Source organism: Neoarius graeffei, chromosome 18 (assembly GCF_027579695.1).
Source record: "Neoarius graeffei isolate fNeoGra1 chromosome 18, fNeoGra1.pri, whole genome shotgun sequence".
In the NCBI taxonomy this organism is placed as follows: domain Eukaryota; kingdom Metazoa; phylum Chordata; class Actinopteri; order Siluriformes; family Ariidae; genus Neoarius; species Neoarius graeffei.
In genome coordinates, this window is record NC_083586.1 from 66,302,484 (window position 1) to 66,314,455 (window position 11,972).

The 11,972-nt window shown below is 50.0% G+C and overlaps 1 long non-coding RNA gene across 1 annotated transcript; it reads right to left on the reverse strand.

The window, feature by feature from the left end:
- Positions 1–6,132: 6,132 nt before the first annotated feature.
- LOC132866488 (uncharacterized) lies at positions 6,133–11,116 on the reverse strand. Its single transcript, XR_009650585.1, has 5 exons — positions 7,755–11,116; positions 7,447–7,625; positions 7,083–7,279; positions 6,526–6,945; positions 6,133–6,398 (listed from the first exon to the last, which is right to left on the reverse strand). It is a non-coding gene; the product is annotated as an uncharacterized LOC132866488 (long non-coding RNA).
- Between the last annotated feature and the right edge of the window lie 856 nt (positions 11,117–11,972).

The following is an 11,972-nucleotide window of genomic DNA, read 5'->3' on the forward strand; positions in this document are numbered from 1 at the left end:
ACAAATTTAATTGAGATGTCCTTAAATGAAAATGTTGGAATATTGGGATCTTCTGCAGGGTTGCCAGAAAAAGGTGGAGTTTGACTATTGCTTGATAAACCAGTAGTGTTGTGCAGTCAACTACCAACTGACGTAAAGAAAGTGTTAAAGCAGTGGGCTATATCAGGGTTTTCAGAAAAGCTTTTCCCATTATACGTTATCTTTGTACAGAAATTTTGTTCTTTTTTGGTACAAGTTTTCTTAAAGTAGACCACAGCTTGGATGGGTTATGAGCATCTTCTTTTAGTAAGGTATTATAGTAGTTACGCTTACATAGCTAACTCAATAGACCGAGTGACAGTGTTTCTAAGTTTCTTGTAACTGTTCCATTCATCAGTAGATTTGGATTTGTCAACCTTAAGCCTCACTCACAACCCACCGTACGGGCCGCTACGGGCGGTCTACGGTAAAAAAAAATTGGCAAAACCATGCTTGAGACTTGCGCAACACTTGAGTGTGTTCAGCGCCGTAGAAGGTCACAGACTGCCCGTGGAGACTTTTGGTCCTGCACATGCAAATTCTACAGGTCTTGTGACAAATCAAGAATGCATACATCACATACAGGACCCGTACTCCTTTTGTACACCTGAACCAAGTCAGCAGCACAGCTAGTAGGGGCTTTTTGCGATGACAGTAAGACACATGAGTGATGCACGGTCATTGCGTGAGTGACATGCCTCAGAAATACTACACAAGTATCCACACTTGCTATTTGTGCAGCGCGCAAGACAGAAGTGCATCTCACTTTCTACCCCTATGTGTGGTGTGCACGAAGCGCATGTGACCTGCACGCAGTGCATGCGACCTGCACGCAACACGAGGGGCAAGACTCTGGGTATATATATATATATATATATATTGGGGAGGAACCAATGAACCGATCATGTAGCATGTAGTGTTGTAGAAGGGAAGAAGATGGCTGTTGCCGGACTGCCGCAACAACTGAGGGAGTTGGAACTTTATAGGCAGATGATGGAAGCTGAGGAGCAGCATGAAGTGATATTGGCTTTGCTAATACATGAACACCAATGTCAGAACACGAGGCGGCAGAGGCGGTGGTGGGTACGCCCATGGATTGAACGGCAGAGGCTCTTTGGACTGTATCACACCCTGTTCCAAGAGCTGGAGAGAAAGTTGCGAGGGGACTTTCTGTCATACATGCGGATGCCTTCTGACCAGTTTGCACAGCTCTTGTTGTGTGTGACACCCCACATTACCAAGGGTCCAAAAAGCCGACGTCCACTTGAGCCCGGACTGAAACTGGCTATTACCATCCGATTCCTGGCTACAGGGAATAGTTACAAGTCACTCGAGTTTTCCTTTTGTGTGGCGGCCAACACCATTTGCCTGTTTGTGCCTGAGGTGTGCAGCACTATATATAAGGGATATAGAGATGAAGTATTTGTTGTTCCTGAGAAGGCAAACAGATGGCGTGAGGTGGCAGCCAATTTTTCCACATACTGCAACTACCACCACTGTATAGGAGCCATTGAAGGAAAGCACATTGCTATTAAGAAGCCCAATAACAGTGGGTCCATGTACTACAATTACAAGGGTTTTTTCTATAATACTCTTGGGCCTTGCAGATGCCCAATATAAGTTCCTGTGGGTGAGTGTAGGTGCCATTGGCTCAGCCTCGGACTGTGAGGTCTTCAACAGATCAAGCCTTCGTACTGCATTGGAAGACAACGAGCTGAGTCTGCCTCCTCCAGAACCACTGCCTGGGGATGACAGGGAAATGCCCTATTTCTTGGTGGGAGATGATGCCTTCCCTTTGCAAACTTGGATGATGAAGCCCTACAGTCTTCGTGGGATAACAAGAACACAGCGCATTTTCAACTACCACACATCCCGTGCACACCGTGTTGTTGAGAATGCATTTGGCATTCTGACACACCATTGGAGATGCCTCCTGACGAAGCTGCAGTTGAAACCATGCAGGTGCACCAAGGTGGTCCTAGGATGCCTGACCCTACACAACTTCCTCCGTATGTGGATGCCAAGTCTCCTAGCGGCTGATGCAGACCAAGAAGATGGAAATGGAAATGTTGTGCCCGGTGCATGGAGAGATGGCGCTCAATTAACTGATGCAAGAACAGTTCGTGGACCCCAAGTTTCGTGTGAAGCCAAGATTCAGAGGAATTATTTGTGTGACTATTATAACAACCCCATTGGTGCTCTGCCCTGGCAAGAGCGTATCACTGATATGCAGTGAATGTACTGGCAATGAACTGTATTTACAATAAATAAATATATCGATTGCATGTGTTTACCATGATATTTGTCTGAAGCAAGTAAATGTTTTACATGTGTGTGCCACAATATTTATCTCATCTCGTCTTCATCCGCTTATCCGGGGCCGGGTCACGGAGGCAGCAGTCTGAGCATGGAAGCCCAAACTTCCCTTTCCCCAGACACCTCGGCCAGCTCCTCAGGAAGAACACCAAGGCTTTCCCAGGCCAGCCGAGAGACATAGTCCCTCCAGCATGTCCTGGGTCTTCCCCGGGGCCTCCTTCCGGGGTAGGACATGCCTGGAACGCCTCCCCAGGGAGGCATCCAGGAGGCATCCGAAAGAGATGCCTGAGCCACCTCAGCTGATTCCTCTCGATGTGGAGGAGCAGCGGCTCAACTCCGAGCTCCTCCCAAGTGACTGTGCTTCTCACCCTATCTCTAAGGGAGCGCCCATCCACCCTGCGAAGGAAACTCATTTCGGCCGTTTGTATCCACGATCTTGTTCTTTCGGTCATTACCCAAAGCTCATGACCATAGGTGAGAGTCGGAACGTAGATCGACCGGTAAATTGAGAGCTTCACCTTTTGGCTCAGCTCCTTCTTCACCAAAATGGACCGGTAAAGCGACCGCATCACTGCGGAGGCTGAACCAATCTGCCTGTCGATCTCACGCTCTATCCTTCCCTCACTCGTGAACAAGATCCCAAGATACTTAAACTCCTCCACTTGAGGCAGGACTTCTCCACCAACCTGGAGAGAGCAAGCCACCCTTTTCCAGTTGAGAACAATGGCCTTGGACTTGGAGGTGCTGATTCTCATCCCAGCCACTTCACACTCGACTGCAAACCGCCCCAGTGCATGCTGAAGGTCCTGGTTTGAAGAAGCCAACAGGACAACATCATCTGCAAAAAACAGAGATGAAATCCTGTGGTTCCCAAACAGGATTCCTTCTGGCCCCTGGCTGTGCCTAGAAATTCTGTCCAGAAAAATTATGAACAGAACTGGTGACAAAGGGCAGCCCTGCCGGAGTCCAACATGCACTGGGAACAGGTCTGACTTACTGCTGGCAATGCGAACCAGACTCCTGCTCCGTTCGTACAGGGACCGGACAGCCCTTAGCAAAGAGCCCCGAACCCCATACTCCCAGAGCACCCCCCACAGAATACCACAAGGGACATGGTCGAATGCCTTCTCCAGATCCACAAAGCACATGTGGACTGGTTGGGCAAACTCCCATGAACCCTCGAGGGTATAGGGTATAGGGCTGGTCCAGTGTTCCATGACCAGGATGAAAACTGCATTGTTCCTCCTGGATCCAAGGTTCGACTATTGGCCAAATTCTCCTCTCCAGTACCCTGGAGTAAGCCTTCCTGGGGAGGCTGAGAAGTGTGATTCCCCTATAATTGGAGCACACTCTCCGGTCCCCTTTCTTAATAAGAGGGCCCACCACCCCAGTCTGCCACTCCAGAGGCACTGTCCCCGACCACCACGCAATGTTGCAGAGGTGTGTCAGCCAAGACAGCCCCACAACATCGAGAGACTTGAGATACTCAGGGCGGATCTCATCCACCCCCGGTGCCTTGCCACCGAGGAGCTTGCAAACCACCTCAGTGACTTCGGCTTGGGCAATGGACAAGTCCACCTCTGAGTCATCAGCCTCCGCTTCCTCAGTGGAAGATGTGATGGTGGGATTGAAGAGATCCTCGAAGTATTCCTTCCACCGCCTGACAATGTCCCCAGCCGAGGTCAACAGCTCTCCACCCGCACTGTAAACAGTGTTGGCAGAGTCCTGCTTCCCCCTCCTGAGGCACCGGACGGTTTGCCAGAATTTCTTCGAGGCCGACCGATAGTCCTCCTCCATGGCCTCACCGAACTCCTCCCAGTTCTGAGTTTTTGCCTCCGCAACTGCCCGAGCTGTGGCACGCCTGGCCTGCCGATACCCGTCAGCTGCCTCAGGAGTCCTGGAGGTCAACATGGCCCGATAGGACTCCTTCTTCAGCTTGACGGCATCCCTTACTTCTGGCGTCCACCACTGGGTTCGGGGATTGCCGCCACGACAGGCATCGGAGACCTTGCAGTCACAGCTCCGAACAGCCGCATCTACAATGGAGGTAGAGAACATGGTCCACTCAGACTCAATGTCCCCCACCTCCCTCGGAAGCTGGGAGCAGCTCTCCCGGAGGTGGGAGTTAAATACCTCCCCGACAGAGTGCTCGGCCAGACGTTCCCAGCAGACCCTCACCATACATTTGGGCCTGCCAGGTCTGTCCAGCTTCCTCCTCTGCCAGTGGATCCAACTCACCACCAGGTGGTGATCAGTTGACAGCTCAGCCCCTCTCTTCACCTGAGTGTCCAAGATATAAGGTCAGAGATCAGATGAAACGACAACAAAGTCGATCATCAACCTCCGACCTAAGGTGTCCTGGTGCCATGTGCACTTATGGACACCCCTATGCTCGAACATGGTGTTCGTTATGGACAAACCGTGACTAGCACAGACGTCCAATAACAAAACACCACTCGAGTTCAGATCAGGAAGGCCGTTCCTCCCAATCAAGCCCCTCCAGGTGTCACTGTCATCACCCAAGTGAGCGTTGAAGTCCCCCAGTAGAACAATGGAGTCCTCAGTCTGAGCACCTCTCAGTACCTCTCCCAGGGACTCCAAGAAGGCCGGATACTCTATACTGCTATTCGGCCCATAGGCACAAACAACAGCAAGAGCCCTCTCCCCGATCCGGAGGCGTAGAGAGGCGACCCTCTCGTCCACTGGGGTAAACTCCAACACATGGCAGCTGAGCTGGGGAGCTATAAGCAAGCCCACACCAGCCCGCCGCCGCTCACCATGGGCGACTCCAGAGAAGTGGAGAGTCCAGCCCCTCTCGAGGAGCTGGGTTCCGGAGCCCAAGCTGTGCATGGAGGTGAGCCCGACTATCTCTAGCTGGTACCTCTCAACCTCCCGCACAAGCTCAGGCTCTTTCCCCCCCAGCGAAGTGGCATTCCATGTCCCAACAGCTCGCCGCTGTGTTTGGGGATCAGGTCGTCGAGGCCCTTGCCTTCGACTGCCGCCCAATCCACACTGCACTGGCCCCCTACAGCTACCTCTGTGGGTGGTGAACCCACAGGAGGTCGGGCCCACGTCACTGCTTTGGGCTGAGCCCAGCCAGGCCCCGTGAGCAAAGGCCCAGCCACCAAGCGCTCGCATACAAGCCCCAACCCCGGGCCTGGCTCCAGGGTGGGGTCCCGGTTGCGCCATACTGGGCGATGTCATGGTCCTTGATCTTTTATTATCCATAAGGGGATTTTGGTGAACTGCTCTTGGTCTGGCCTGTCACCTAGGACCTGTCTGCCTTGGGAAACCCTAACAGGGGCGTAATGCCCCCGACAACATAGCTCCTAGGATCATTCAAGCACACAAACCCCTCCATCACAATAAGGTGGCAGTTCTAGGAGGGGACAATATTTATCTTTGTCTTATTAACCATAAACAATTATAACACAAAGCAAAATGATGAACGGTATGCCTCTCCTTGCCCTAGGGAAATAATGTGTGGGATAATGGATATTTAAAGATTGACATTGGCATTGACTCCATGACCTTGAGCACTTAATAAGTTCACCCATCCTTTATACTAAAATCTTTTATGAAGTTTGGGGGCCAAAAGCCTAATAAAAATTTAATTGACATTTGATATTTTGACCATTTGTAGGAACATGACATCTTGAAATATTAGGTTAATTATTTGACCCATGACATCTGAAAAATGACCTTTTAATTTCTTTTAACACCATGACCACCTCATTTGCTGTGTTTATTTGAGTATATGTTAATTTACCATGCAAATGTCAAATAATAAAACATGAGTATAAGGGAATAATGCATTTTATTATATTCTTTAAAAAAAAACAGTAAAAACAAAAAAAAAACAACCCCCCCCCACACACACAAAAAAAAAAAAACCTATAGCCCAACAATTTGAGCACTGAAACACACTGACTCTGAGCTACTGTCCTGCTCCTATTCCTGCTGAGTGGTGGGAGAGGGTGTCGGGATGTCCTTGTCCCGAGCATGTCACAATGGCCTGACAGCAATGATGGGATTATATTGTCCTCACTTCTGGGCGTCATTACCTGAAACATACATGAAAATCAGCATATATAAATATTAATTACATAAGCATATAGATACTGAAATTAATGTTTAAATCATGTGTATTATAGTGCAAGAGGTTTAATTAGTATTTGCCTGTGAAAATACCTCTGGCGGGGTCATATGCAACCTTGGTGGTGGTAGCACAAGTGGCCCCGGGGCCACCGTCACTGTTGGCTGATGGAACTGTGCCTGAGTCAGTATCCAAAGCTGCTGCAATACTGCTGGAAGTGGCTGCTGCTGCTGCATGGGCCACTGCTGCTGCTGCGTGTAGTGACCCTGGCCCCACTGCTGCAATGGGCCTTGGACCCACTGCTGCAATGGATCCTGGACCAACTGCTGCGATGGATCCTGGACCAACTGCTGCGAGTGTGGCTGGTCCCCTTCAGGCCTGGAGTATCTACTCAGCAACTGCAGAGCATCCATGGTGAACTGGTCCCACCTTCTGTCGGGGATCTTGCGCATGAACTGGGCCATGTACGGCCCGAAAGCCTCCCTGGTATCCATTGGTCTGAAAAGAGTCTGTAACTGCAATCAGAAGAAGAAAATATTTGCAACTTGTGTTGCAGCATATTAACCTGTTACACTGATAGGTCATGTGTTGGTGTAATTTTTTTTTTGTTTTTTCACAGAGCCTTTTCCAGTGATAGGTGAAAAAAACATACCTGATTGAGATGCCCTGACTGGGCTGTGGCTGCTCAAAGTACTTCAGCATCACATCCTCTAGGTGGCTCGTCTTTGCCCACTTGCCCAGCCTGCTGCCTCTTGTAGCCACACTTGGACTGGCAGGGGACTGTGGACACTCTTTGTTGCCACTCCCAGACTCGCTGTGTACATCCTGTGATGAAGAGGCTTTCCCAAGCTATAAGCATTAGCAAAGAACAGTTTGGATTAGAAGAGTGAAGACAGTTATGAAACAGCAAATTGAACCCATCAATGAAAAACGTTCTGTTAAAAAATTATGAGCAGCACATGGAAATACATGTATAATCACACTCTCAAATAATTCTGCTCAAGCCAAATGCTTACCTCTGTTGACTCTGTGGTGTGTGTCCTGGGTGTGATATGATCCTGCATAAAAGTGAATGACTTCAGCTGCCACTCTTGTCTGGGTGTCCTGTTCTGGGTCGCTGAGCCACTCTTTGTGCAGTTCATCAGCTTGCCAACAGCTGTTTTCTGATTTCTGAACAAACCCTCAATCTTGCCCACTGTAGAAGAAAAAACATAAAACAAAAGTTTTCAATTACTACCAAAAGAAAATGCAAACAAAATAAATGTCAGTGACCAAATAAAATATGAGTCTGACCAAATAAAATACAAGGGAAACAATATCTTACCATCACAGCCAAGCCTCTTGGCCAATGGCTACAGCTTCCGCCTCTTGGAGGCCTTGGTGTAGAACTTGCTATCCGACTTGTCATAAAACTCCTTCCTCTCCTGGAACCACTTGACAAGGATGTTCTCTTCGGCCGGCTTGAAAGCATACTTCTCCCTGTCTGTGCAGAACCGGACCGACCCATCGGTCTTGGGGACCAGGACCACTTGGCTGCTCCAGTCACTGTGGGACTCCTCGATTATGCCCATTTTAAGCATGGCCTCGAGTTCATCCCGGACCATCTTTTTTGTGTGTTTGGGGAGGCGGTAAGGGTGGCTGCACACTACCACCCCCGGGGGTGTCTCAATGTGGTGTTCTATGAGGTGGGTGCAGCCAGGCAGGGGCGAAAACACATTGGAAAATTCCTTCTGCAACTGGGCTACCTCCGTGAGTTGGGCCGGGGAGAGGTGGTCTCCACAAGGGAACGGAGTGGTTGGCGATGTCAATTTTCTTTTTTGAACCTCCAGCCTCCAGCTCCGCCTTCTCCGGGAATTTTAACAGATTGAGGTGGTAAATTTGCAATGCCCCACCCCTGTCTGTTCGCCTCACCTCATAGTCGATGTCTCCGACACGCCGTGTGACCTCGAAGGGCCCTTGCCACTTGACGATCAATTTGGAGCTCAATGTGGGCAATAATTCGAGTACTTTGTCTCCCAGTGTGAACTCTCTAAGGCACATGCCCCTGTCATACAGTCGGATTTGACGTGCTTGCGCCTGCCGCAAATTCTCCTGGGTTAAGTGTGTGAGTGTGTGGAGTTTGGCGTGCAGGTCGAGAATGTACTGAATTTCGTTCTTACTAGATGAAGGTCCCTCCTCCCAATTTTCATGTAGCACATCCAAAATGCCACGCGGCTTATGCCCATATAATAATTAAAATGGTGAAAAACCTGTGGAGGCTTGCGGGACCTCTCGTACTGCAAATAACAGGGGCTCGAGCCACTTATCCCAATTACGTGCATCTTTGCTTACAAACTTCTGAATTATGTTTTTGAGAGTTCAATTAAAATGTACCACTAAGCCATCAGTTTGTGGGTGATAGCTACTGGTGCAGATAGGCTTAATCCTCAGTAACCCATACAGTTCGCACAGTGTATGTGACATAAAGGTAGTGCCTTGGTCTGTCAGGATTTCTTTCAGAATCCCGACCCAGGAGATAAAGCAGAAGAGCGCTTCCACAATACTGCATGCTGAGATATTGTGGAGAGGCACTGATTCCAGATATCGCATTGCATAGTCCACCAGAACTAAAATAAAGTGAAATCCCCATGCTGACTGATCTAATGGCCCAACGAGATCCATCCCAATAATTTCAAAAGAGGTCTGGAGAATTTGACTATCAATTACTCTCACTTGGTCAAATGCATGCCGCAGAGTCCCGTCTCATGACTGCTCTAACGGGAAATCCCCAAGGGAATCCCCGAAAGAGGGAGGAGGGGCAGGGTGCTCCTCACTCCGCGTATCGCCCTGACGCGGTGCTGACATAGACGGCTCTGTGACAGCTTCTCCCACCAATGCTAGTCTGGGGTCTTCCCCAAATGGATTACTGCAGGACCCACTCCTTACTATGTGTGTCATTAACTCCTTAAATCCCAGCCAATCGGTCCCCAAAATCAGTGAGTGGGTGAGACAAGGGTTAACCGCTGCCTTTACACTATGCTTTTCACCCCGAAATAGAATGTGGAAAGGCACTAAAGGGTAGTTGTGAACATCCCCATGTACACACAACACCTTCACCACTCGTGCTCTCCCCAATGCCTCACCTTGCACCAGGCTTTGGTGGATTGAGGTTTGGTTACAGACGGAATTCACCAAAGCCTGGTATGTATCCCCTTGGACACTTACCAGTATACGATACACTCCAGCCCGATCGAGGGCAGTTTCTGGCACGTTGGGGACCTGGACCACTGCGCCCACCTCCATCATGGAGCACTGATTTTGGAGATGTCCCAGCTCCCCGCAGCACCAGCACACCTGCCCAGGCTCTCCCTCTGCACTGGTATTATGGACATCACTCACCTGTGGGGGAGAAAACACAGACAAGGAAGGGGAAAATGGGAGGACACCACAGGTGCGCCAGGCTGGCTGGGGGGGAGCTGGCCCTCGCCTCCGCAGTGGGGGAATGGGGCAAGGACGGGAAGCAGAGGAAGAGGGAGATAGAGAGGAAAGAGGAGGAGAAACACGTCTTCCTGACGTCAGAATTGCCGCCATGTGGTCCTCTGCCAGCTCGATAGCTTGATCCAGCGACGCCAGGTGATGACATTGGACCCACTCGGCCGTTCCTTCCAGAAGTCACGCGATGAATTGTTCCAGTGTCACCAGGTCAATAATTCCCATCATGGTCTTCTGCCCTCAGCCACCGCCGGCAGGCATTCCAGAGTTGTTGCCCAAACGCAAACAGTCGGCCGACCTCCTACAAGTGCAGCAAGCAGAAGCGCTGCCGCTGTTGCTCTGGGGAGCGGCCAACACACTGGAGGATGGCTCTTCGGAGGTCCGCGTACACGAGCCGGCTGTCGGCAGGGAGCTGCAGCGCAGCAAGCTGCTCCTTGCCCGTCAGCAGGGGGAGGAGGTGTGCTGCGCGCTGTTCGACCAGCCAACCCCACGCCTCCGCTGCTTGCTCAAAGAGCGTGAGAAAGGCTTCTGGATCGTCATGTGGACCCATCTTTGTTAGGGTGAGGTGGGGAGGGCCCGCTCCGGTGGCAGTTGTGGACCCAGCTGACGTAAGCAGGTGCCAGAACACCTGGCGGTCTTCTTGTTGGGCCAGCACCAAGGCTTCAAACCATTGTTCCTGCTCCTTTTGGAGGGCGATCAGCGCTTCATGCTGGTTCTGCTGTGCTGTGGCGAGGGCATGGATAAGATCATTAAATGGTGAGGATTCCATAGGGCTGTTCCCTTCTGCACTCCTGGGTTTTGGCACCACTGTAGAAATGCTCCAGATATGGGTGGAGCACAGAAGTACGGCAGGCTGTTATTTGCTTCTGAGTTTTCTTTATTTCTGCTTTTCAGCACAACTCTGTCCCTTGGGGACACACTCATACACACAGACTATTATCATGTTCTGGTCCCCAATCATCTCATCCCATCTCATTATCTCTAGCCGCTTTATCCTTCTACAGGGTCGCAGGCAAGCTGGAGCCTATCCCAGCTGACTACGGGTGAAAGGCGGGGTTCACCCTGGACAAGTCGCCAGGTCATCACAGGGCTGACACATAGACACAGACAACCATTCACAGTCACATTCACACCTACGGTCAATTTAGAGTCACCAGTTAACCTAACCTGCATGTCTTTGGACTGTGGGGGAAACCGGAGCACCCGGAGGAAACCCACGCGGACACGGGGAGAACATGCAAACTCCACACAGAAAGGCCCTCGCCGGCCCCGGGGCTCGAACCCAGGACCTTCTTGCTGTGAGGCGACAGCGCTAACCACTACACCACCGTGCCGCGGTCCCCAATCATTCTTCCTCTATTCCTCTCACTCCTTTTATAGGGCGCCGTCACTGTAAGAGACACACAAACACACGTTAATTGACAGCAGGTGTAGCAATACAACCTCTCACCTTCCCCAACTTTGCCCTCCATTCACAGACTGACGCTTGGCCACGCCCCTGCTGCCACAGCCATTAACAGTTCAATGTCCACAGAGCAATGCTTTTCAACCACCTGCACATTCCCACACCATCTGTTGTTGATGTACACACAGACACCGCCTCCTTTCTTCTTCCCCGAGACCAATGTATGGTCTCTGTGGTAGATGGAGTGTGTGTGGAGCAGGAGAGCCAAGTCCGGCATGCAGGCCACTGTTTGTTATTGACATGTGCCCAATTTGGAAAGTCAGGGATCATAGAAAAATACAAGTCTTAAAATTATGACATTATGGTGGCGTTTCAGTGTGATCATCTCATAATTATGATTTTTCCCCCTCCTTCCCCCTTCCTCTCTTCCCCATACCTTATTCCTTTTATATTTGTATATGTAAATACTTAATTTATTTTAATTTATCTAGAAGTTTTCCTCTATTTATTTTCTCTGTTTATCTGTAATGATGCTGCTGGAATCTTAATTTCCCTGAGGGAACCCACCCAAAGGGATCAATAAAGTTTTATCTAATCTAATCTAATCTAATCTAATCTAATCTAATCTAATCTAATCTAATCTAATCTAATCTAATCTCCAACAGG